This window comes from Arachis stenosperma, chromosome 1 (assembly GCF_014773155.1).
Source record: "Arachis stenosperma cultivar V10309 chromosome 1, arast.V10309.gnm1.PFL2, whole genome shotgun sequence".
Lineage (NCBI taxonomy): Eukaryota > Viridiplantae > Streptophyta > Magnoliopsida > Fabales > Fabaceae > Arachis > Arachis stenosperma.
The window spans coordinates 24335553-24353711 of NC_080377.1; the positions used below are offsets into that span (position 1 = coordinate 24335553).

Here is an 18159-nt window from a genome sequence, read left to right on the forward strand (position 1 = left end):
TGAGTCCTATGGTATGGTTCGTTTGCATCATCCATTAAGTGAGAATACTTTTAAGGCGAATGGGCATCAACTCAGGCTATATCACCATGCTAACCCCAAGAACAATAAGGAATTAGAGGTTCTCCTCTTGGAGGATCCTCCCAATGTAAAGGATTGAGCTTCATGCTCGTCCAACTTAAGGACGTTAAAGAAAATTGCTAGGTGGGAGACACCTTACCATAATATGATCTTCTACTTTTTCCTCTTTGTATAAAGTTCATTACTAGTCTTCCATTTCTTCTTAGTTGCATTTCTTAGATTTTATTAGTGGAATTAAGGTTTCGAAGTATTTTCCATTGTTTTGGTTGTTTGTTATGTGGTCATAAGGTTTTATTTGATGAAAAGGAGCAAAGATTTCTAATTGCAATCATGCGTATGCATACATAACCCATGCGTATGCATCATTCTCCAAAACGTGCCATATCATACGCGCATGATTTATGCGTACGCACTAACACCAAACCATAATGAAAGTATTTTTGTGCGAGTATCGTGCAAGTACTATGCGTATGCACGATGCAAAACCAAAATGAAAGTGTTTTTGTGCGGGCATTGTGCGAGTACTGGTGTACACATGATTTCAAATGTTTCAAGCCCTTGTTTTTGAAACACATGCACACGCACAACCCCCAATTTTGCCCAAGTCATGTGTCGCATCGTAGATGCGTACGCACAAAGTCAAAAATACATAACTCCTAATGCGAGCCCTAACTTTCACAAAACACACACAACACCAGTTTTTCCTCTTCTTCTCACCGCCACCATCCACCATCAATTTTCATCACCTCTATTTTGTCGGCGAGCCACCGTCACCGCCAGCCATCTTCCTCCTTTTCTTCTTCTTTTCTTCTTCTATTCTCACCTTCATAACCCTCTCATCAACCCACTTCCGGCAAGCCATTGCCACCGGGACTACCTCCTAATTGGCCATTGCAGCTACTTTACTCAGATGCATTTCCATCACCTCCTCTGTTCAGTTTCTGCTTGCTCTGTTCCAGGTTTTAACTTCATTTTTGTTTTTAATTTCTGTTTAGTTTGATTGATATTGTTATATTAGTTGATTTTGTTTAGTTAGTTGGTTTTATTAATTTTTATTTTTAATTTCTGTTCAGGTTCATATTAGGATTAGAGTAGCTTGTATATATTTGCCTATGCTTTTATGTTCTCAGAGTTGAAATTTAATTTATTTTTCAATTTGTGTGGATTATTTGGACTGTTATGATGCTAATTATTCTAATTTATGCTTTTGTTTGATTCTTTGATGATTAACATTGTGAATTTGGTTGCGACGAACTCTTGGCTGTGCCATTTTATGTATTGTAGGATGATATATACCAAGTGTTTGGTAAAACAATCCAAAGGGATTATGAATGAATTCTGGGTCAGGTCTTTAAGAATCAATACTTATTCTCATATGATACTCATTCTTTATGAATTGATAGGGATTTGATTTGTCTACTACAATGAAAAAGATCAGGCAGTAGACGTAGAGGCGCCCCAGTCTCACCAGCCCGAGGATAATGGAGGTAGAGATCCGTAGCATCCTTTACTCCCCGGTTCGATATTGAATGCACGGAGGACTGTGCAAAGTTTTAAGTGTGGGGAGGTCAGTGACCGATATTTTTTGGGGGTGACAATTTTCTTTCGAACACCTAAACTCTAATTTCCTTTGATAATTGTGATATTTTGTATTTTGAGCTATTTGTTTGTATACTTTATTATTCTGAATTTTTCTTTAGTACTCTTGCATTTTAGTTGGTCTGTTCATAACATAAGGCTTTATTTTGATTCCTAATACTCTTTTTAAGATGATTTGTACATATTTCTTTTATCTTTGTAGTTGTGATTGGATGGATATGGATTATATGACCTAGGTAACTTTCTATATGCAGGAGATAACTTGAAATAGTATAGAATACAGAGAAAAACTTGGAATTTTGATTTTTCATCCAACCACCCCTTTGTATGTAAGCATGTATATAATTGAGACCATCATTTCTTATAAACTCACTTGTCTAAATAGCCTACCTTTCTATCTACCATTATTAGCAATTTTGAGCCTATTTAATTACTTTTGTTCTTAATTTGTAGCTCATCACTAACCCTAAGAAAAAAATAATAAATGTCCTTATTCGGATTTTTGATTGGTTTAGATTAGTGTGTGAGTGCATTATGTGAACTTGGAAAAGGGAATTTGAGAACTTGGTAGAAGAGAAAGATATACTTTGAATTTATTGAGAATTTTTGGGAAGTAAGTTCATTTTCATGTAGTAAATATTTAAACCATGTGCATTTATCTCTTTTATGTCTTAAGTTTTATCTTAAAAAAAGAGAATAAAATAGTAAGTGGATATACTTGTACATAAAGAAACAAAAGGAAAAAATAAAAAGGGCATAAATCATACCCCAAATAGAATTTTAGAAAGCAAATGCATATGTGATAAATCTTGATAATTGCACGAGTAAACCATGGGTAATTAGGAAAGCACATCAGGACTAAGTAGGGTGTCTTGGATAAGGTGGTCATTCAAGCTAATCAAAGGTTTGAATTTTGAGTCCACCGGCCAAATACATCCCCACCTTGACCCTAACCCCATTAAACCTCTTATAAGCCCTCATGATACTTATATACATGCATTAAATAATTGTTGATTGTTAGAAGAAAAACAAGTCTTGGAAAAAAAGATTAGAAGATAATTGAGATAGTCAACCCAAAACACTAGAGAGACTAGAGTATAAACACATCCCGTGAGGGTTCGATTGTTCAACTCTATTTTTCAACTTTCATGAATTATCATCTTGCAAGATTGTTAATATTTTATTTTTGGGAACTTAAATTAATGGGTTTGTATTGATCACTGCATTGCTTTTGGTCCTATGTGCTCATGTGTTCTTGAAAATTGAGTTATCTGTAACTAAGTGGATAGAAGTATGTAACATTAGGTATACTAGTTGCATTCATGTAGATTATTTGTATTCCATAAGTTGTACCATTCCATTAATCCTTTATGGTCTTTTGATACTTAACATGAGGACATGCTAATATTTAACTGTGGGGAGGTTGACAAACCCCTCTCTTTTGATAATTTTTGGATAGAAAATATGGAGTTTATCAACTTATCTTGCATTTATTCGCCAAGAATGCATGCTATTATGATTTTTTTCTTAATTTGTGCTTAAGCGTTAAAAACATGTTTTTTGGACCAATAAACTGTCAATTCTAATTCACTTTCATTCCATTCGATGCCGTGATGTGTTTGTTGAATGATCTCAGATTCAACAGGGCAAGAATGACTTGGAAGATAGAGCAAAAGCATGCAAAACTGAAGAAATCATGAAAAATTGAATAATTGAAGATCTGACAAACATGTGTACGCATGACGTGCAGCGCATGCCTCATTAATGGAAGCACGTGACCGCAGTTTTGGGGGAAATTTTGGGCCAATTCAACTCCATTCTAAAGTATTTAAGGCCTGGATTCAAAGGAGGACACACACAGTCCATCATTCTATCAATTCCACATAGTTTTGCATAGTTTTAGTTTTCTAGTGAGATAAACTTTAGGTTCTCTCTAGCTTTTTCTAGAGTTCTTGTTAATTTTGCACTTAATTTTAAATTCCAAACTTGTTTAGTTAGAGTTTTGCTTTAATTTTGTTATTCTCTTACTTTAATTTTCTTTAGAATTTTTCTTGAGTCATCTTTGAGTTAATTTGGTATTTTCTTAGTTTTTAAACTTTGTTAATTTTGAATTTCTATTAATGCATCGATATTTTTATATTTTATATGTGTTAATTGAGTTGCTGTTATTGATATTTGAGAGTAATTGGATTTAATTTTGATCAATTTTTATAATCTCATGGTGTTTTCTCTTATTGTTCACCAAGTGATTGATGAAATATTTACTTTAGCTATGAATTAGATTTTTGAATTCTTGGCTTGGAGTTCAGTAATTAGGGACCCTTGAGTTATCAATGTCTAATATTGACTGGTAATTGAGGGTTGTTAGTTGATTTGGTTTCTACTAACGCTAATCTTTTATCAACTTAATTGATAAGTTAATTAAGATTTGTGGATTGAGTTCAATTATGCCAACTTGACTTTTTCATGATGTTAGGGGATGATGAAGTAGGAATAACTCTTAATTATTGCCATGTTTGTGGTTGATAACAAGGATAGGAAGCCTGAATTCTCAACCCTAGCCAAGACCTTTTAAATATTTGATTACTATCTCTTTTATTAATTCAATTCTCTTAGTTTTTTTGGTTTAATTCCATTGCTTCCTAGTGTAGTTACTTTTTAATTGTTGCCATCTCAATTGCATGCTTATTAGATAGTTGTTTACTAGCTTATTGCCTTTAGTTATTGAAATTTTATTGTTGTTTGCTCTTTAATTTCTAGTTCCCATCCTTTTCTGCATTCATATTCAAAACTCTCAAAATTCAATAACTAATGATGTGTATTCAATTGCAAGTCCAAGAAAGAATAATCTGGGATTAACACTCCTGGTTGTTGATTTGACTTTTGTGACACTTTTCTAAACTTTGATTATGGGTTGGTTATCGGTTTAGACTATACTTGCGATGTAAATGAGTTTTAAAATTGGTGAATGTCTAAATCAATTATTGACCCGCATCAAAATTATAGGCACTGGTGCGCGAATTTGTGACTCGCGCAACTGAACCAGCAAGTGCACCGAGTCGTCCAAGTAATACCTCAGGTGAGTGAGGGTCGAATTCATGAGGATTGCCGGATTGAGCAAGATGTGGTTATCCTGCAGATATTAGTCAGATGAATAGAAAGATAGTTGTTGTTTTTTGTAGATGCATAAATAAGCAAATAACAAAAGCGATAAAGAGTTTATGCAAAGACATTAATGATAGATTAGTTAAGGCTTTGGAGATGCTTCTTCTTTTGGATTAACACGTCATGCTCACTACTCCAATGATGAGTGATTACTTCAATGGCAAGGCTGTAAGTGATTAAGCCATTGGTCCTGGTCATTAATCTTCTCATGTCTAAACCAAACATCCAAACCGACTAGATCAATCTGGGAGAGGGTGAAGCACACGCAATTCAATCTCTTGATAATCCTACTCAAAACACCACAGACAAGGTCGGATCTTCCGGATTAGAGACTGTGTTCTATGATTCTAGCCCTTAGAGCCACATGAACCTCAATTACTGATAAACGAAATTTTAGCATGTCGATTTAGAATTCAATGATGAATATGATCGTGAGTATAGTCTAACCGACACTTAAACTTCGCATTAAACAATCCTACAATCTATAACCGAGAGTACTAGTCTCCCGAGTCGTCCTCCCTTGGAATTGCTAGAGAATGCATCTTATTGATTAGGAAGCCTTGTTATGATTCTTTGAAGGTTTAGCAAAATAGATGACAAACAATCAATCTTTAGAAAGCTTGGCCTAGGGTTGGCATTAGGAATTCTATCCTTATAGTTCCTTCAATGATGACAACAATTAGGCCTTGCTTCATTTAGTTAACCCCTACGTATAGAGGAAAGTCAAATGAGAGTAACTAACTTGAGTCACAAGTCCTAGTTTTACCTTAGGGAAATCTAGCTTTAGTGCACTCCAAGTCAATTAGCAATTTCTAATTCCAAATCAACAATTGACATAAACTATTCAACTCTTTCTAATGGTCCAAACCCTATACCAAATAAGAAACTTTTACTCCATAACTAGTGTTGGCATTTTATCAAACAATTGATGAGCAAGGATGAAAGGCATAGTAAAAATGAGAAGAAAGTAGAATTGAAAGTGCTTCAACACAAGGAACTAACAACAATTAACCAAGAACAACAATGGAAATGAACTTCTCAAGAAATTGATAGAATCCAAAACTACAAAGTTGAATCTAGGATCTATGAGAATTGAGCAATTACAAGCACTAATTGAGATTAGAGAAGAAGATCTATAACATGAACAAAGTAAATTGAGAATTGCAATAGATCTCACCAAAGAGTGATTAAGAATTCAGAAATGGAAGAAGATGAACCCTAATGAGAGCTTGGAATCTCTCTCTCTACCTCTCCAAGAGTGTAACTAACAATAGCAAAATATCTAGAACAATCTAAAAATGAGCAAAAGTCCCTTAACCCTTCAATCCCTGGTCTTCTTAAGCTCTTCCCGCCAAGGCACTTCTCCAAAATGAGATCTCCAACTGTCTCCACGCCCAGGTCACGTGACTTGTTAAAAAAATTATATTCGAGCATTAGCGCGCACGCGCAAAGCACGCGTGCGCGCCACTGGGGCATCTTGTAATGTGAGCGGAGGCGCAACGTACGCGTGCGCGCCCATGGAGATTATGGCTTAGCCGCTACACATGCCGACTCGTAGCTTGGCTTCTGGCTTTGACTTCTAGCTGCGCAATCCACGCGGGCGCGCCAGGTACGCGCACACGCCCTTGCTGAAGTTCCCAAAGCTCAATTTCTCATGCTTCTTTCCTTTGCACCCATTCTCCTTCTCTCTTTCGGTTCATCCCTGCCCTATATTCTGAAACCACTTAATACACAGGTCACGGCATCGAATGGAACCAAGAGAAGATTAGAAATGTATCTAATTTAGTGCAAAATAAGCATGTTTTCATCCATGAGGCAAAAATTAGGAAAGAAACACAAAGTCTTGTATTTTCATATGAAAAGCGTGTGGAATCATTGATAAAACCCCTAAAATTAATACAAGATAAACCCTCAAAATGGGGTTTATCAACATCTCCACACTTAGATTCTAGCATGTCATCATGCTTAGAGAAATGCAAAAGACACGCCAAAGACCGAAGGATCATAAAGGTATAAGACTCATGATGTGCAACCTACTTACATGAATGCAACTATGACTAGTGCTACTATCTACTTGGTTAGGAACAAATCAACCTTCCTAAGATACATGCAAGCATATAGGGTACGATAGTGGCCAACATGTGGGACTTACCAATTTTTCGGCATCAAGTGCAATATACGCAACTTTGCATGAAGAATGCTCGTGAGAGCCGGGAACAAGAATTAGAGCTTTCGAACCCTCACCAGAAATATTTACACTCTATTCGCTCAAGTGTTTAGGGTTGATTCTCTCAATTTTCTCCTAATCATGCTTTTCAAGATTTGTTCTCCATCTAACAATCAACATCTATTCCATGCATATGTACAAATATCATGAGGTCTTGTCTTTAGGTTGTAATGGGGCTAGGGTCAGGGTAGGATGCATATTTGGCTAAGTGAGCTTGAAATTTGGATCTTTTGATAAGCTTAAACTTCCCACCTAACCTATGACATTCTATACAATTTCAAAGCTAACCTAACTACCCATTTCTCACTTTTTCACATACTCATGCATTTTCTTTTGGTTATCACACATATGCATTGATTTTATTTGACTTCACTTTGCTTTGGGGCATTTTGTCCCCTTTTTATTTCTTTCTTTTTCTATTTTTTTTCTTATTGTTTTTCTCTCTTTTTTTTTCTTTTTCTCATATTTTTTTTATATACAAGAGCATCAATGCATAAGGTTTTACATTTGATCAATACATGAGTATGTACCCAATTCCCAATGTTTCCAATAACAATACAAAACTACCTTTTTATTCCTCCAATGTCCCAAGATTCCCACACTTGAATGGTGCTCACACACACTAGCCTAAGCCAATCAAAGATCCAAATTAAGGACATTTATTATTTTTCGCTTTAAGGCTTGTAATGTGCTAAATTAAGAACAAAGTGGGTTAAGCGTAGGCTCAAAGTTGGCTAACAATGGAAGATAAAAGGTAAGGCTATTTGGGTAAGTGAGCTAATGAAATGATGGCTTTAATCATATAAATGCACGAATACAAGGAATAATAATGGACATATAGACTCAAACAAAGCAAGGATCACACTCATAGAGAGAAAACAATTGCACACAAGAAGGAACATAAGTGACTATAAGATGTAGCCACAAAACAAGGCTCAAAGCTCACTAGCTTGTGTTCTTAACTCAAAATTCATGTTCCAAAATACAATTCTTCAGGCAAGTTTGGCATCAAAATATTCAAAATTGGCAATGTCAAGGTTGCCCCAAAGTATTAGTTTCCTAAGAAAGAGTTTCATTGTTCCAACCAAGTAAACTTATCATGCAATTGGTATCGAAGAAAACCTAATCATGCAACCTATCCTAACTACAAAGGAGTTCAAAGAACGAAAATTTATTCGGGTGTTACCTACGGAGATCGATCGGCCGACCTCCCCACACTTAAAACTTAGCACGGTCCTCCGTGCTATAGGTGATGCGCAATGGGTGGCCGAGTCCCGAGTGTCCTTCATCTCTGTTGTCATCGCTATTTCCGCTTGAAGTTGCGGTGGATGTGGAGATATCAGGTTCCTCCATAGGTGGGGTGACAACGGTTAGAAGCTTCTTCACGTGAGCATATCGGCGCTGGTTACGCCTCTCATAGCGGTTTAACTTCTTGTGAAGGTCTTCAAGGCGTTGGGCGGCGGATTTTTGTGGTGCAGATGAGGTAGTGGTGTTGCGAGTTGAGTTGGTCAGTCCAAGGTCCTTGGTGACTCCCGGAGGCTTGAGGCACCTCTTGGTCGGAATAACATCTCCCTCGACCGGGATCGAGGTCCTCCGATCCTTAGCCTCTCGGTGAACACCGGCTGCCGCTACTAATTCAGTCACCATAGCGGGGAAGGGTAAGTTTCCCTTAGCATGAATACGCCCCATGGATTGGCGAATGGCATGCGAAATGTTGACTGGTTTCTCGGTTAGGATGCACCATACCAATAAGGCAAGCTCGGCGGTAATGGACGACCATGGGTGCTCGGAAGCACATAGTGAGCTAGGATTTGGGCCCATGCCGCGGCTTCTTGAGTGAGGAAACGTGCATCTAAACCCTTTGGTCTTTGCTTTATGGTTCCCCGAATCCAAAATGCTTCGGGTAAAGCTATTACGCGAAGGATCGCGCTCCAATCGAACTCACGTTTGTTGCATGCTGACAAGACTTCCTGATAGGCGTCATATCCATCCGCTAATGGCCCAATCTTAAGTACTCCTTGGATGGCTTCCACTGTGACTGACACTTGCTTTCGGCGCACAAAGACTGATGTGAGAAGGGGTGAGTGGTAGTTGGAGTAGAACTCCACCACCCATGATAAATTGACCTCCATTGGTTGCCTCAAGAGGAACCTCCATTGCCTCCGGTCAATGTGTGGCATCACTATTGGAGTGAGGTGGGCCGGTAGGACTAGAAGAGGCTCCGGGTGATAATTCCGCTCAATCATCCTTGAGTAAACAAGTTCGCAGTAGCGGTTAGGGAACTTGTTTGAGTCCTTTGGAGGGGTGTCCTTCTCTAAAGCATCAACGGGGCCCGTAGCCTTCTTGAGGAGGGGCTTGACTGTTGGTTCTTGGCGCGCTCTGTTGACGGTTGGCTTCTTCGGGGCTTTTCCTTTGCTCTTTTTGATGACCATCCTGTGATAGTAAAGAAAGGAGATAACATTAGACCCAAATAAGCGTAATTGAATGTGATTATGCAAATGAGAAATTGTGCCTTAAGAATATGGGTATCCTTATTACATGACAGCTGCAACATGTAACTAAGATAACATGTGATAAGCAAGGCAAATCGTTGGCATGTGGTATAGGGGTAGTGTAAGCATGCAAGGAAAAAGGCATGAGAAGCATACACCCTCAAATACCAAAAGTGGAAAGCAATTTATGAAATAGTGAGTGGGTGGATTGTAGAATGTGAGGGTGTACCCAAAAGTGACTAGTTAAGAAACAATGAGTCATAACGAGCATAAAAATCATGTATGCTTTTCCTCAAACACTTGGTGTACATCCTTGTTGTAGTATGCAAATGTATGAGGGGGAAGCAATGTAACATTCCACAAACCAATATTAAGCACTACAATGCACAGTGGTTGTAAGAAAATCATGCAACACATCTCATCTATCAATGCAAGAGAAGTTATGACCCAAGTGCCTATGAAGGGTTAATTGGAAAAGGAGCAAAAATATCCCAAAAGGTGAGGGGCTCAAAAGAGGGAGGAGAAAAAAGAAAGAGACTACCTAAAAGAGGATGAAATTAACTGACTAAGAAGTAAAAGAGAGAAGTAGAGCAAGAGGGAAGCCTAGTATAGCACCTTGAAGGAGATGGAAAAGGGTATGGGAAAGGAAGTTGTAGAGTGGAATGATGGAGAATGGAGGGAGCAAGGTAGGGACCACCGGAGGTGGGTGGTCGCTGGAGGTGATGGTAGGAGGTGGTTGTTTGGAAGGAGAAATGGTTGTAGGTAAATGGGTAGTAGAGGAGGTAAGAAGAAAAAGGGAGAAGAAGAATGAAGGGAGCAAGTATGCTCCCCTATTATGTTTACGTCGGTCACCCACGCGTGCGCGCACGGTGCGCGCTCGCGCAAGGAAGCGGGATGGGGTGATGGCGCGCGCGCGCACATTGCGCGCACGCGGCAATGCGATTATGCCCCAGGCATGAGATGGGCATGGGGTTGGCTTAACTCTCTGTGGAGTGGCCTAGAGGTTAGTGCAGGACGAGGGACGCGTGCGCGGCATGGGCGCGGGCACGTGCCTCGTGTTGTGAGCATATGTACGCGTTGGCGCCTAGTGCGCGCACGCGGCAGAGGTGGTGGGCAGGTGGCCCAGTGTAGGCGCGAGAGTGGCCTAACTCTCTGGAATATGTACCAGGAGTGCACAGGGGCGATCGGCGCGCGCGCCGAAGGTGCGCTAGCGCGTCGATCTGTGGACTTGTCTAAGAGTGCGTACGCGCCATGTGCGCGCACGCGTGATTGGCCTGTGCCTCAGGCATGGTGCTGGCGTAGTGTGGGCGCAACTTTCTGGAAAATGTATGGAGGGGTACTTTTTGCAATCCACGCGTCCGCGCACGTCGCGCGTCTGCGTGGATTGTCAAAAATGCTTCATGGGCGCGTACGCGCCAGGTGCGCGCACGCGCGGAAGGGTGCCTTTTTCAAAGTTTGCATGTTCTCGCACCACTTTCAGCATTCCAACCCTCCAAACAGCCACTTAAGCACTATAGAAGGATGTTTTAACATGATAAAGTACCAAGTGAACTCAACAAATGAAACAAAATTTGAAATGAAATCTAGCTACAACTTCATCAATTACCTAGCTACCAAACATGAAGTCAAGTGTTAAGCAAGTATCAATCAAAGAAGAATTCAATGGCTATGTACAAATGGTAGATCTTACCATGGTGGGGTGTCTCCCACCTAGCACTTTTGTTTACCGTCCTTAAGTTGGACTTCCACTAGCTCAAAGTTCTTGTTCAAGAGATGCATCCCTCAAGAGGAACACTTCAAACTCCTTGGAGTTCTTTCTTTGCTCACCATGGTACAATTTGAGATGGTGCCCATTTACCTTGAAAATGTCCGGACATGATGGGTGGCGCAAGTGATAGACCCCGTAAGGTTCTACTTTCTCTACTTGGTAAGGTCCATCCCATCTTGATCTAAGCTTTCTGGGTAGTAATCTCAACCTTGAGTTGTAAAGGAGGACTAGTTCACCGGGTCTAAATTCCCTTCTCCTAATGTTCTTGTCATGAATGGCTTTCATCTTTTCCTTGTAGAGTCTAGAATTGTCATAGGCTTCTAATCTCAAGCATTCCAATTCCGCCAATTGAAGCTTTCTCTCTACGCCGGCTCCACCCAAACTTAGATTGCATTCCTTTATGGCCCAATAAGCTTTGTGTTCGATTTCTACCGGTAAGTGGCATGCTTTACCATATACAAGCCTAAAAGGGCTCATGCCGATGGGTGTTTTGTAAGCTGTTCGATATGCCCAAAGTGCATCGGAGAGCTTAGCGCTCCAATCCTTCCTATTCGGCTTCACAATCCTTTCCAACACATGTTTAATTTCCCGGTTAGAAACCTCAGCTTGGCCGTTTGTCTGAGGGTGGTAGGCCGTAGCAACTTTGTGTGTGATGCCATACTTCCTCATGAGGCCGTCCATTTTTTTGTTGCAAAAGTGGGATCCTTGGTCACTTATGATTGCTCTTGGGGAGCCAAAACGACAAATGATATTATTCCTCACAAAAGAATAAACAACATGAGCATCATCCGTCCGGGTGGGGATTGCCTCCACCCATTTTGACACATAATCGACGGCTAACAAAATGTAGAGAAAGCCATTGGAGTTTGGAAATGGTCCCATGAAGTCTGATGAGCGGATAATTTATACGCTTTTTGGCATTGTTTTTAGGTAGTTTTTAGTAAGTTCAAGCTACTTTTAGGGATGTTTTCATTAGTTTTTATGTTAAATTCACATTTCTGGACTTTACTATGAGTTTGTGTGTTTTTCTGTGATTTCAGGTAATTTCTGGCTGAAATTGAGGGACTTGAGCAAAACTCTGAAAAAGACTGACAAAAGGACTGCTCATGCTGTTGGAATCTGACCTCCCTGCACTTGAAATAGATTTTCTGGAGCTACGGAATTTCAAATGGCGCTCTCTCAACGGCGTTGGAAAGTAGAAATCCAGAGCTTTCCAGAAATATATAATAGTCCATACTTTATTCGGAAATTGACGATGCAAATTGGCGTTGAACGCCAAGTACATGCTACTGTCTGGAGTTAAACGCCAGAAACACGTCATGATCTGGAGTTGAACGCCCAAAACACGTTATAACTTGGAGTTCAACTCCAAGAAAAGCCTCAGCTCATGGATAGATCAAGCTCAGCCCAAGCATACACCAAGTGGGTCCCGGAAGTGGATTTATGCATCAATTACTTACTCATGTAAACCCTAGTAGCTAGTTTAGTATAAATAAGACTTTTTACTAATGTATTAGTAATCTTTTGATCACTTTAGATCTAAGGAACATCTGGGGGCGCATAGTCCTCAGATCATGGGGGCTGGCCATTCAGCCATGCCTGAACCTTTCACTTATGTATTTTCAACGGTGGAGTTTCTGCACACCATAGATTAAGGGTGTGGAGCTCTGATGTACCTCAAGTTTCAATACAATTACTATTACTTTCTATTCAATTCTCTTTTATTCTTATTCCAAGATATACGTTGCACAACACTTTGATGAATGTGATGATCCGTGACACTCATCATCATTCTCACCTATGAACGCGTGTGATTGACAACCACTTCCGTTCTACTCTAGGCTGGGCACTGGTGGACGAAATTGTGATTCTTGATTAGTGGCTCCTTGGCATGTGCCAAAAAAGTTAAACTAACTCAAATGACTGATTACTTCCTTTTCACAATTCCGTTCAACTAACCAGCAAGTGTACTGGGTCGTCCAAGTAATACCTTACGTGAGTAAGGGTCGAATCCACAGAGATTATTGGTTTGAAGCAATCAATATTTATTTTATTTTTCTTAGTCAGGATGCCAATAAGGTTAATTGGATTTTACTTGTAAAAGGCCAAACTACAAACTTCTTAAAATTGTAAGTTAAAATAATAGGGAATAATAGAGTTACTTGTTTATAAAGGATTGTGGAATATGTTGGAGTTCTGGAGATGCTTTGTCCTTTGAATTTCTACTTTTCCTTGAAGTCCTCTTCTCACACGCCTGGTTCCTTCCATGGCAAGCTCTTTGTAGGGTGTCACCGTTGTCAGTGGCTACTTCCCATCCTCGCAGTGAAAGCTAATGCACGCACTCTGTCACAGTACGGCCAATCACCGGTTGGTTCCCGCTCCTACTGGAATAGAATCCCTCTTTTGCGTTTGTCACTAACGCCCAGCAGGTTAAAGTTTGAAGCATGTCACAGTCATTCAATCCCAGAATCCTACTCGGAATACCACAGACAAGGTTTAGACTTTCCGGATTCTCATGAATGCTGCCATCAATCCGGCTTATACCACGAAGATTCTGTTGGGGAATCTAAGAGATATTCATTCAATCTGATGTAGAACGGAGGTGGTTGTCAGGCACACGTTCATGGGTTGAGGAAGGTGATGAGTGTCACGGATCATCACCTTCTCCACAGTTAAGCGCGAATAAACATCTTAGATAAGAACAAGCGTGTTTGAATGGAAAACAAAGGAATTGTATTAAATCATCAAGACGCTGCAGAGCTCCTCACCCCCAACAATGGAGTTTAGAGACTCATGCCGTCACAAAATATGTAATTCAGATCTGAAAATGTCATGAGGTACAAGATAAGTCTGTAAAAGTTGTTTAAATAGTAAACTAGTAACCTAGGTTTACAGAAAAGTGAATAAACTAAGATAATTGGTGCAGAAATCCACTTCTGGGGCCCACTTGGTGTGTGCTGGGGCTGAGACTAAAGCTTTCCACGTGTAAGGGCCTTTCTTGGCGTCAAACTTCAGATTATGACGTGTTTTGGGCGTTCAACTCCGGATCATGACGTTTTTCTGGCGTTTAACTCCAGACAGCAGCATGAACTTGGCGTTTAACGCCAAGTTACGTCGTCTATCCTCGCGCAAAGTATGGACTATTATATATTGCTGGAAAGCCCTGGATGTCTACTTTCCAACGCCGTTGAGAGCGCGCCAATTGGACTCCTGTAGCTCCAAAAAATCCATTTCGAGTGCAGGGAGGTCAGGATCCAACAGCATCAGCAGTCCTTTTTCAGCCTAAGTCAGATTTTTGCTCAGCTCCCTCAATTTCAGCCAGAAAATACCTGAAATTACAGAAAAATACACACACTCATAGTAAAGTCCAGAAATATGATTTTTGCTTAAAAACTAATAATATTTAACTAAAAACTAATTAAAACATGCTAAAATCTACATGAAATTACCCCCAAAAAGCGTATAAAATATCCGCTCATCAGGCACATATCTCTTAGATTCCCCAACAGAATCTTCGTGGTATAAGCTAGATAGATGGCGGCATTCATGGGGATCCGGAAAGTCTAACCTTGTCTGTGGTATTTCGAGTAGGATTCCGGTATTGAATGACTGTGACGAGCTTCAAACTCCTGAAGGCTGGGCGTGATGACAAACGCAAAAGAATCAATGGATTCTACTCCAACCTGATTGAGAACCGACAGATGATTAGCCGTGCTGTGACAGAGCATTTGGACCATTTTCACTGAGAGGATGGGATGTAGCTATCAACAAGGGTGATGCCTCCAGACGATTAGCCGTGCAGTGACAGCGCATAGGACCATTTTCCCGAGAGGATTAAAAGTAGCCATTGATGATGGTGATGCCCTACATACAGCTTGCCATGGAAAGGAGTAAGAAGGATTGGATGAAAGCAATAAGAAAGTAGAGATTCGAAAGGATTCTAGCATCTTCACACGCCTATCTGAAATTCCCACTACTAATTTACATAAGTATTTCTATCCCTTTTTATTTTCTATTTATTATTTATTTTCGAAACCCATAACCATTAAAGCTGCCTAACTGAGATTTACAAGGTGACCATAGCTTGCTTCATACCAACAATCTCTGTGGGATCGACCCTTACTCACGTAAGGTATTACTTGGACGACTCAGTACACTTGCTGGTTAGTTGAACGGAGTTGTGTCCACACATAAGTGCCATAATAATGATTCCATACAACAACAAAGAATACTACATTGATGTGATCACAATTTCGTCCACTAAGTTTTTGGCGCCGTTGCCGGGGATTGTTCGAGTATGGACAACTGACGGTTCATCTTGTTGCTCAGATTAGGTAATTTTCTTTTCAAAAATCTTTTTCAAAATTTTTCTTTTTATTTTTCGTTTTTCCAAACTATATTTTCGAAAAAAATTAATAAAAATACAAAAAAAATTAGAAAATCATAAAAATCAAAAATATTTTGCGTTTCTTGTTTGAGTCTTGAGTCAACTTTTAAGTTTGCTGTCAATTGCATGCTTTAAAAAATTTTTCTTGCATTTTTCGAAAACTCCATGCATTCATAGTGTTCTTCATGATCTTCAAGTTGTTCTTAGTAAGTCTTCTTGTTTGATCTTGATGTTTTCTTGTTTTGTGTTGTTTGTTGTTTTTCATGTGCATTTTTCGTTTGTTAGAATCCATGCATTCAAGATTTCTAAGTTTGGTGTCTTGCATGTTTTCTTTGCATCAAAAATTTTTCAAAATTATGTTCTTGATGTTCATCATGATCTTCAAAGTGTTCTTGGTGTTCATCTTGACATTCATAGCATTCTTGCATGCATTCATTGTTTTGATATAAAAATTTCATGCATTGAGTATTTTTGTTGTTTTTCTCTCTCATAATTAAAAATTCAAAATATTAAAAAAATATCTTTTCCTTATTTCCCTCCAAATTTTCGAAATTTTGGGTTGACTTGGTCAAAAATTTTAAAAAAAGTTGTTTCTTACAAGTCAATTCAAATTTTCAAAAATTTAAAAATCTTATCTTTTCAAAATCTTTTTCAAAAATCATATCTTTTCCAATTTTTCCTCTTTTTCGAAAATTTCAAAAATCTTTTTCAAAATATTTTCAAAATCTTTTTCTTATCTTTATATCAAATTTTTGAAAATATGCTAACAATTAATATGATTGATTCAAAAATTTGAAGTTTGTTACTTTCTTGTTAAGAAAGGTTCAATCTTTAAGTTCTAGAATCTTATCTTTTAGTTTCTTGTTAGCTAAGTCATTTTAAAAATTAAATCTTTTTCAAAATATCTTTTTCTTAAAAATCTTATCTTTTTATCTTATCTTTCTCAAAATTTGATTTCAAAAATATCTTACCTTATCTTATCTTCTTATCTTCTTATCTTTTTAAAATTTGATTTCAAATCTTTTTCAATCAACCAATTAACTTTTTGTTTGTTTCTTATCTTTTTCAAAACCACCTAACTACTCTTTCCTCTCTAATTTTTGAAAATATCTCACCCCTTTTTCAAAATTTTTTTTTAATTAACTAATTGTTTCATGTTTTAATTTTAATTACATCTTATCTTTAATTTTCAAAAATTACTAACCCCTTTTTCAAAATTATTTTCGAAATTCCCCTCTCTTTTCTTATTCTATTTAATTATTTATTTACAAACACTTCTCTTCACCTCCCCTATCCTTACTCTTTATACAGACTATTCATTCTTCTTCATTCTTCTCCCCTCTCTTTTTCTACTAACACAAAGGAATCTCTATACTGTGACATAGAGGATTCCACTTTCTTTTCTTGTTCTCTTCTCTTTCATATGAGCAGGAACAGGGAAAAAGGAACTCTTGTTGAAATTGATCCTGAACCTGAAAGGACTCTGAAAAGGAAACTAAGAGAAACTAAATTACAACAATCCAGAAACAACCTTTCAGAAATTTTCGAACAAGAGAAGGAGATGGCAGCCGAAAATAATAATAATGCAAGGAGAATGCTTGGTGACTTCACAAAGCCAACGTCCAGATTTGATGGAAGAAGCATCTCTATTCCTGCCATTGGAGCCAACAACTTTGAGCTGAAACCTCAGCTAGTTGCCTTAATGCAACAAAACTGCAAGTTTTATGGACTTCCATCTGAAGATCCTTATCAGTTTTTAACTGAATTCTTGCAGATCTGTGAGACTGTTAAGACGAATGGAGTTGATCCTGAAGTCTACAGACTCATGCTTTTCCCTTTTGCTGTAAGAGACAGAGCTAGAATATGGTTGGATTCACAACCTAAGGATAGCCTGGACTCCTGGGATAAGCTGGTCACAGCCTTCTTGGATAAATTCTTTCCTCCTCAAAAGCTGAGCAAGCTGAGAGTGGATGTTCAAACCTTCAAACAAAAAGATGGTGAATACCTCTATGAAGCTTGGGAAAGATATAAGCAGTTGACCAAAAGATGTCCATCTGACATGTTTTCAGAATGGACCATATTAAATATATTCTATTATGGTCTCTCTGAATTTTCGAAAATGTCATTGGACCATTCTGCAGGTGGATCTATTCACCTAAAGAAAACGCCTGAAGAGGCTTAAGAACTCATTGACATGGTTACAAACAACCAATTCATGTACACTTCTGAGAGGAATTCCGTGAATAATGGGATACCTCAGAAGAAATGAGTTCTTGAAATTGATGCTCTGAATGCCATATTGGCTCAGAACAAAGTGTTGACTCAACAGGTCAACATGATCTCTCAAAATCTGAATGGATGGCAACATGCATCCAACAGTACTAAAGAGGCAGCTTCTGAAGAAGCTTATGATCCTGAGAACCCTGCCATGGCAGAGGTTAAT

The 18159-nt window shown here is 38.7% G+C and overlaps 1 non-coding gene across 1 annotated transcript; it reads right to left on the minus strand.

The window, feature by feature from the left end:
* Window positions 1-17673: 17673 nt before the first annotated feature.
* LOC130950620 (small nucleolar RNA R71) lies at window positions 17674-17777 on the minus strand. The gene has a single exon (XR_009073670.1). It is a non-coding gene; the product is annotated as a small nucleolar RNA R71 (small nucleolar RNA).
* Window positions 17778-18159: the final 382 nt, after the last annotated feature.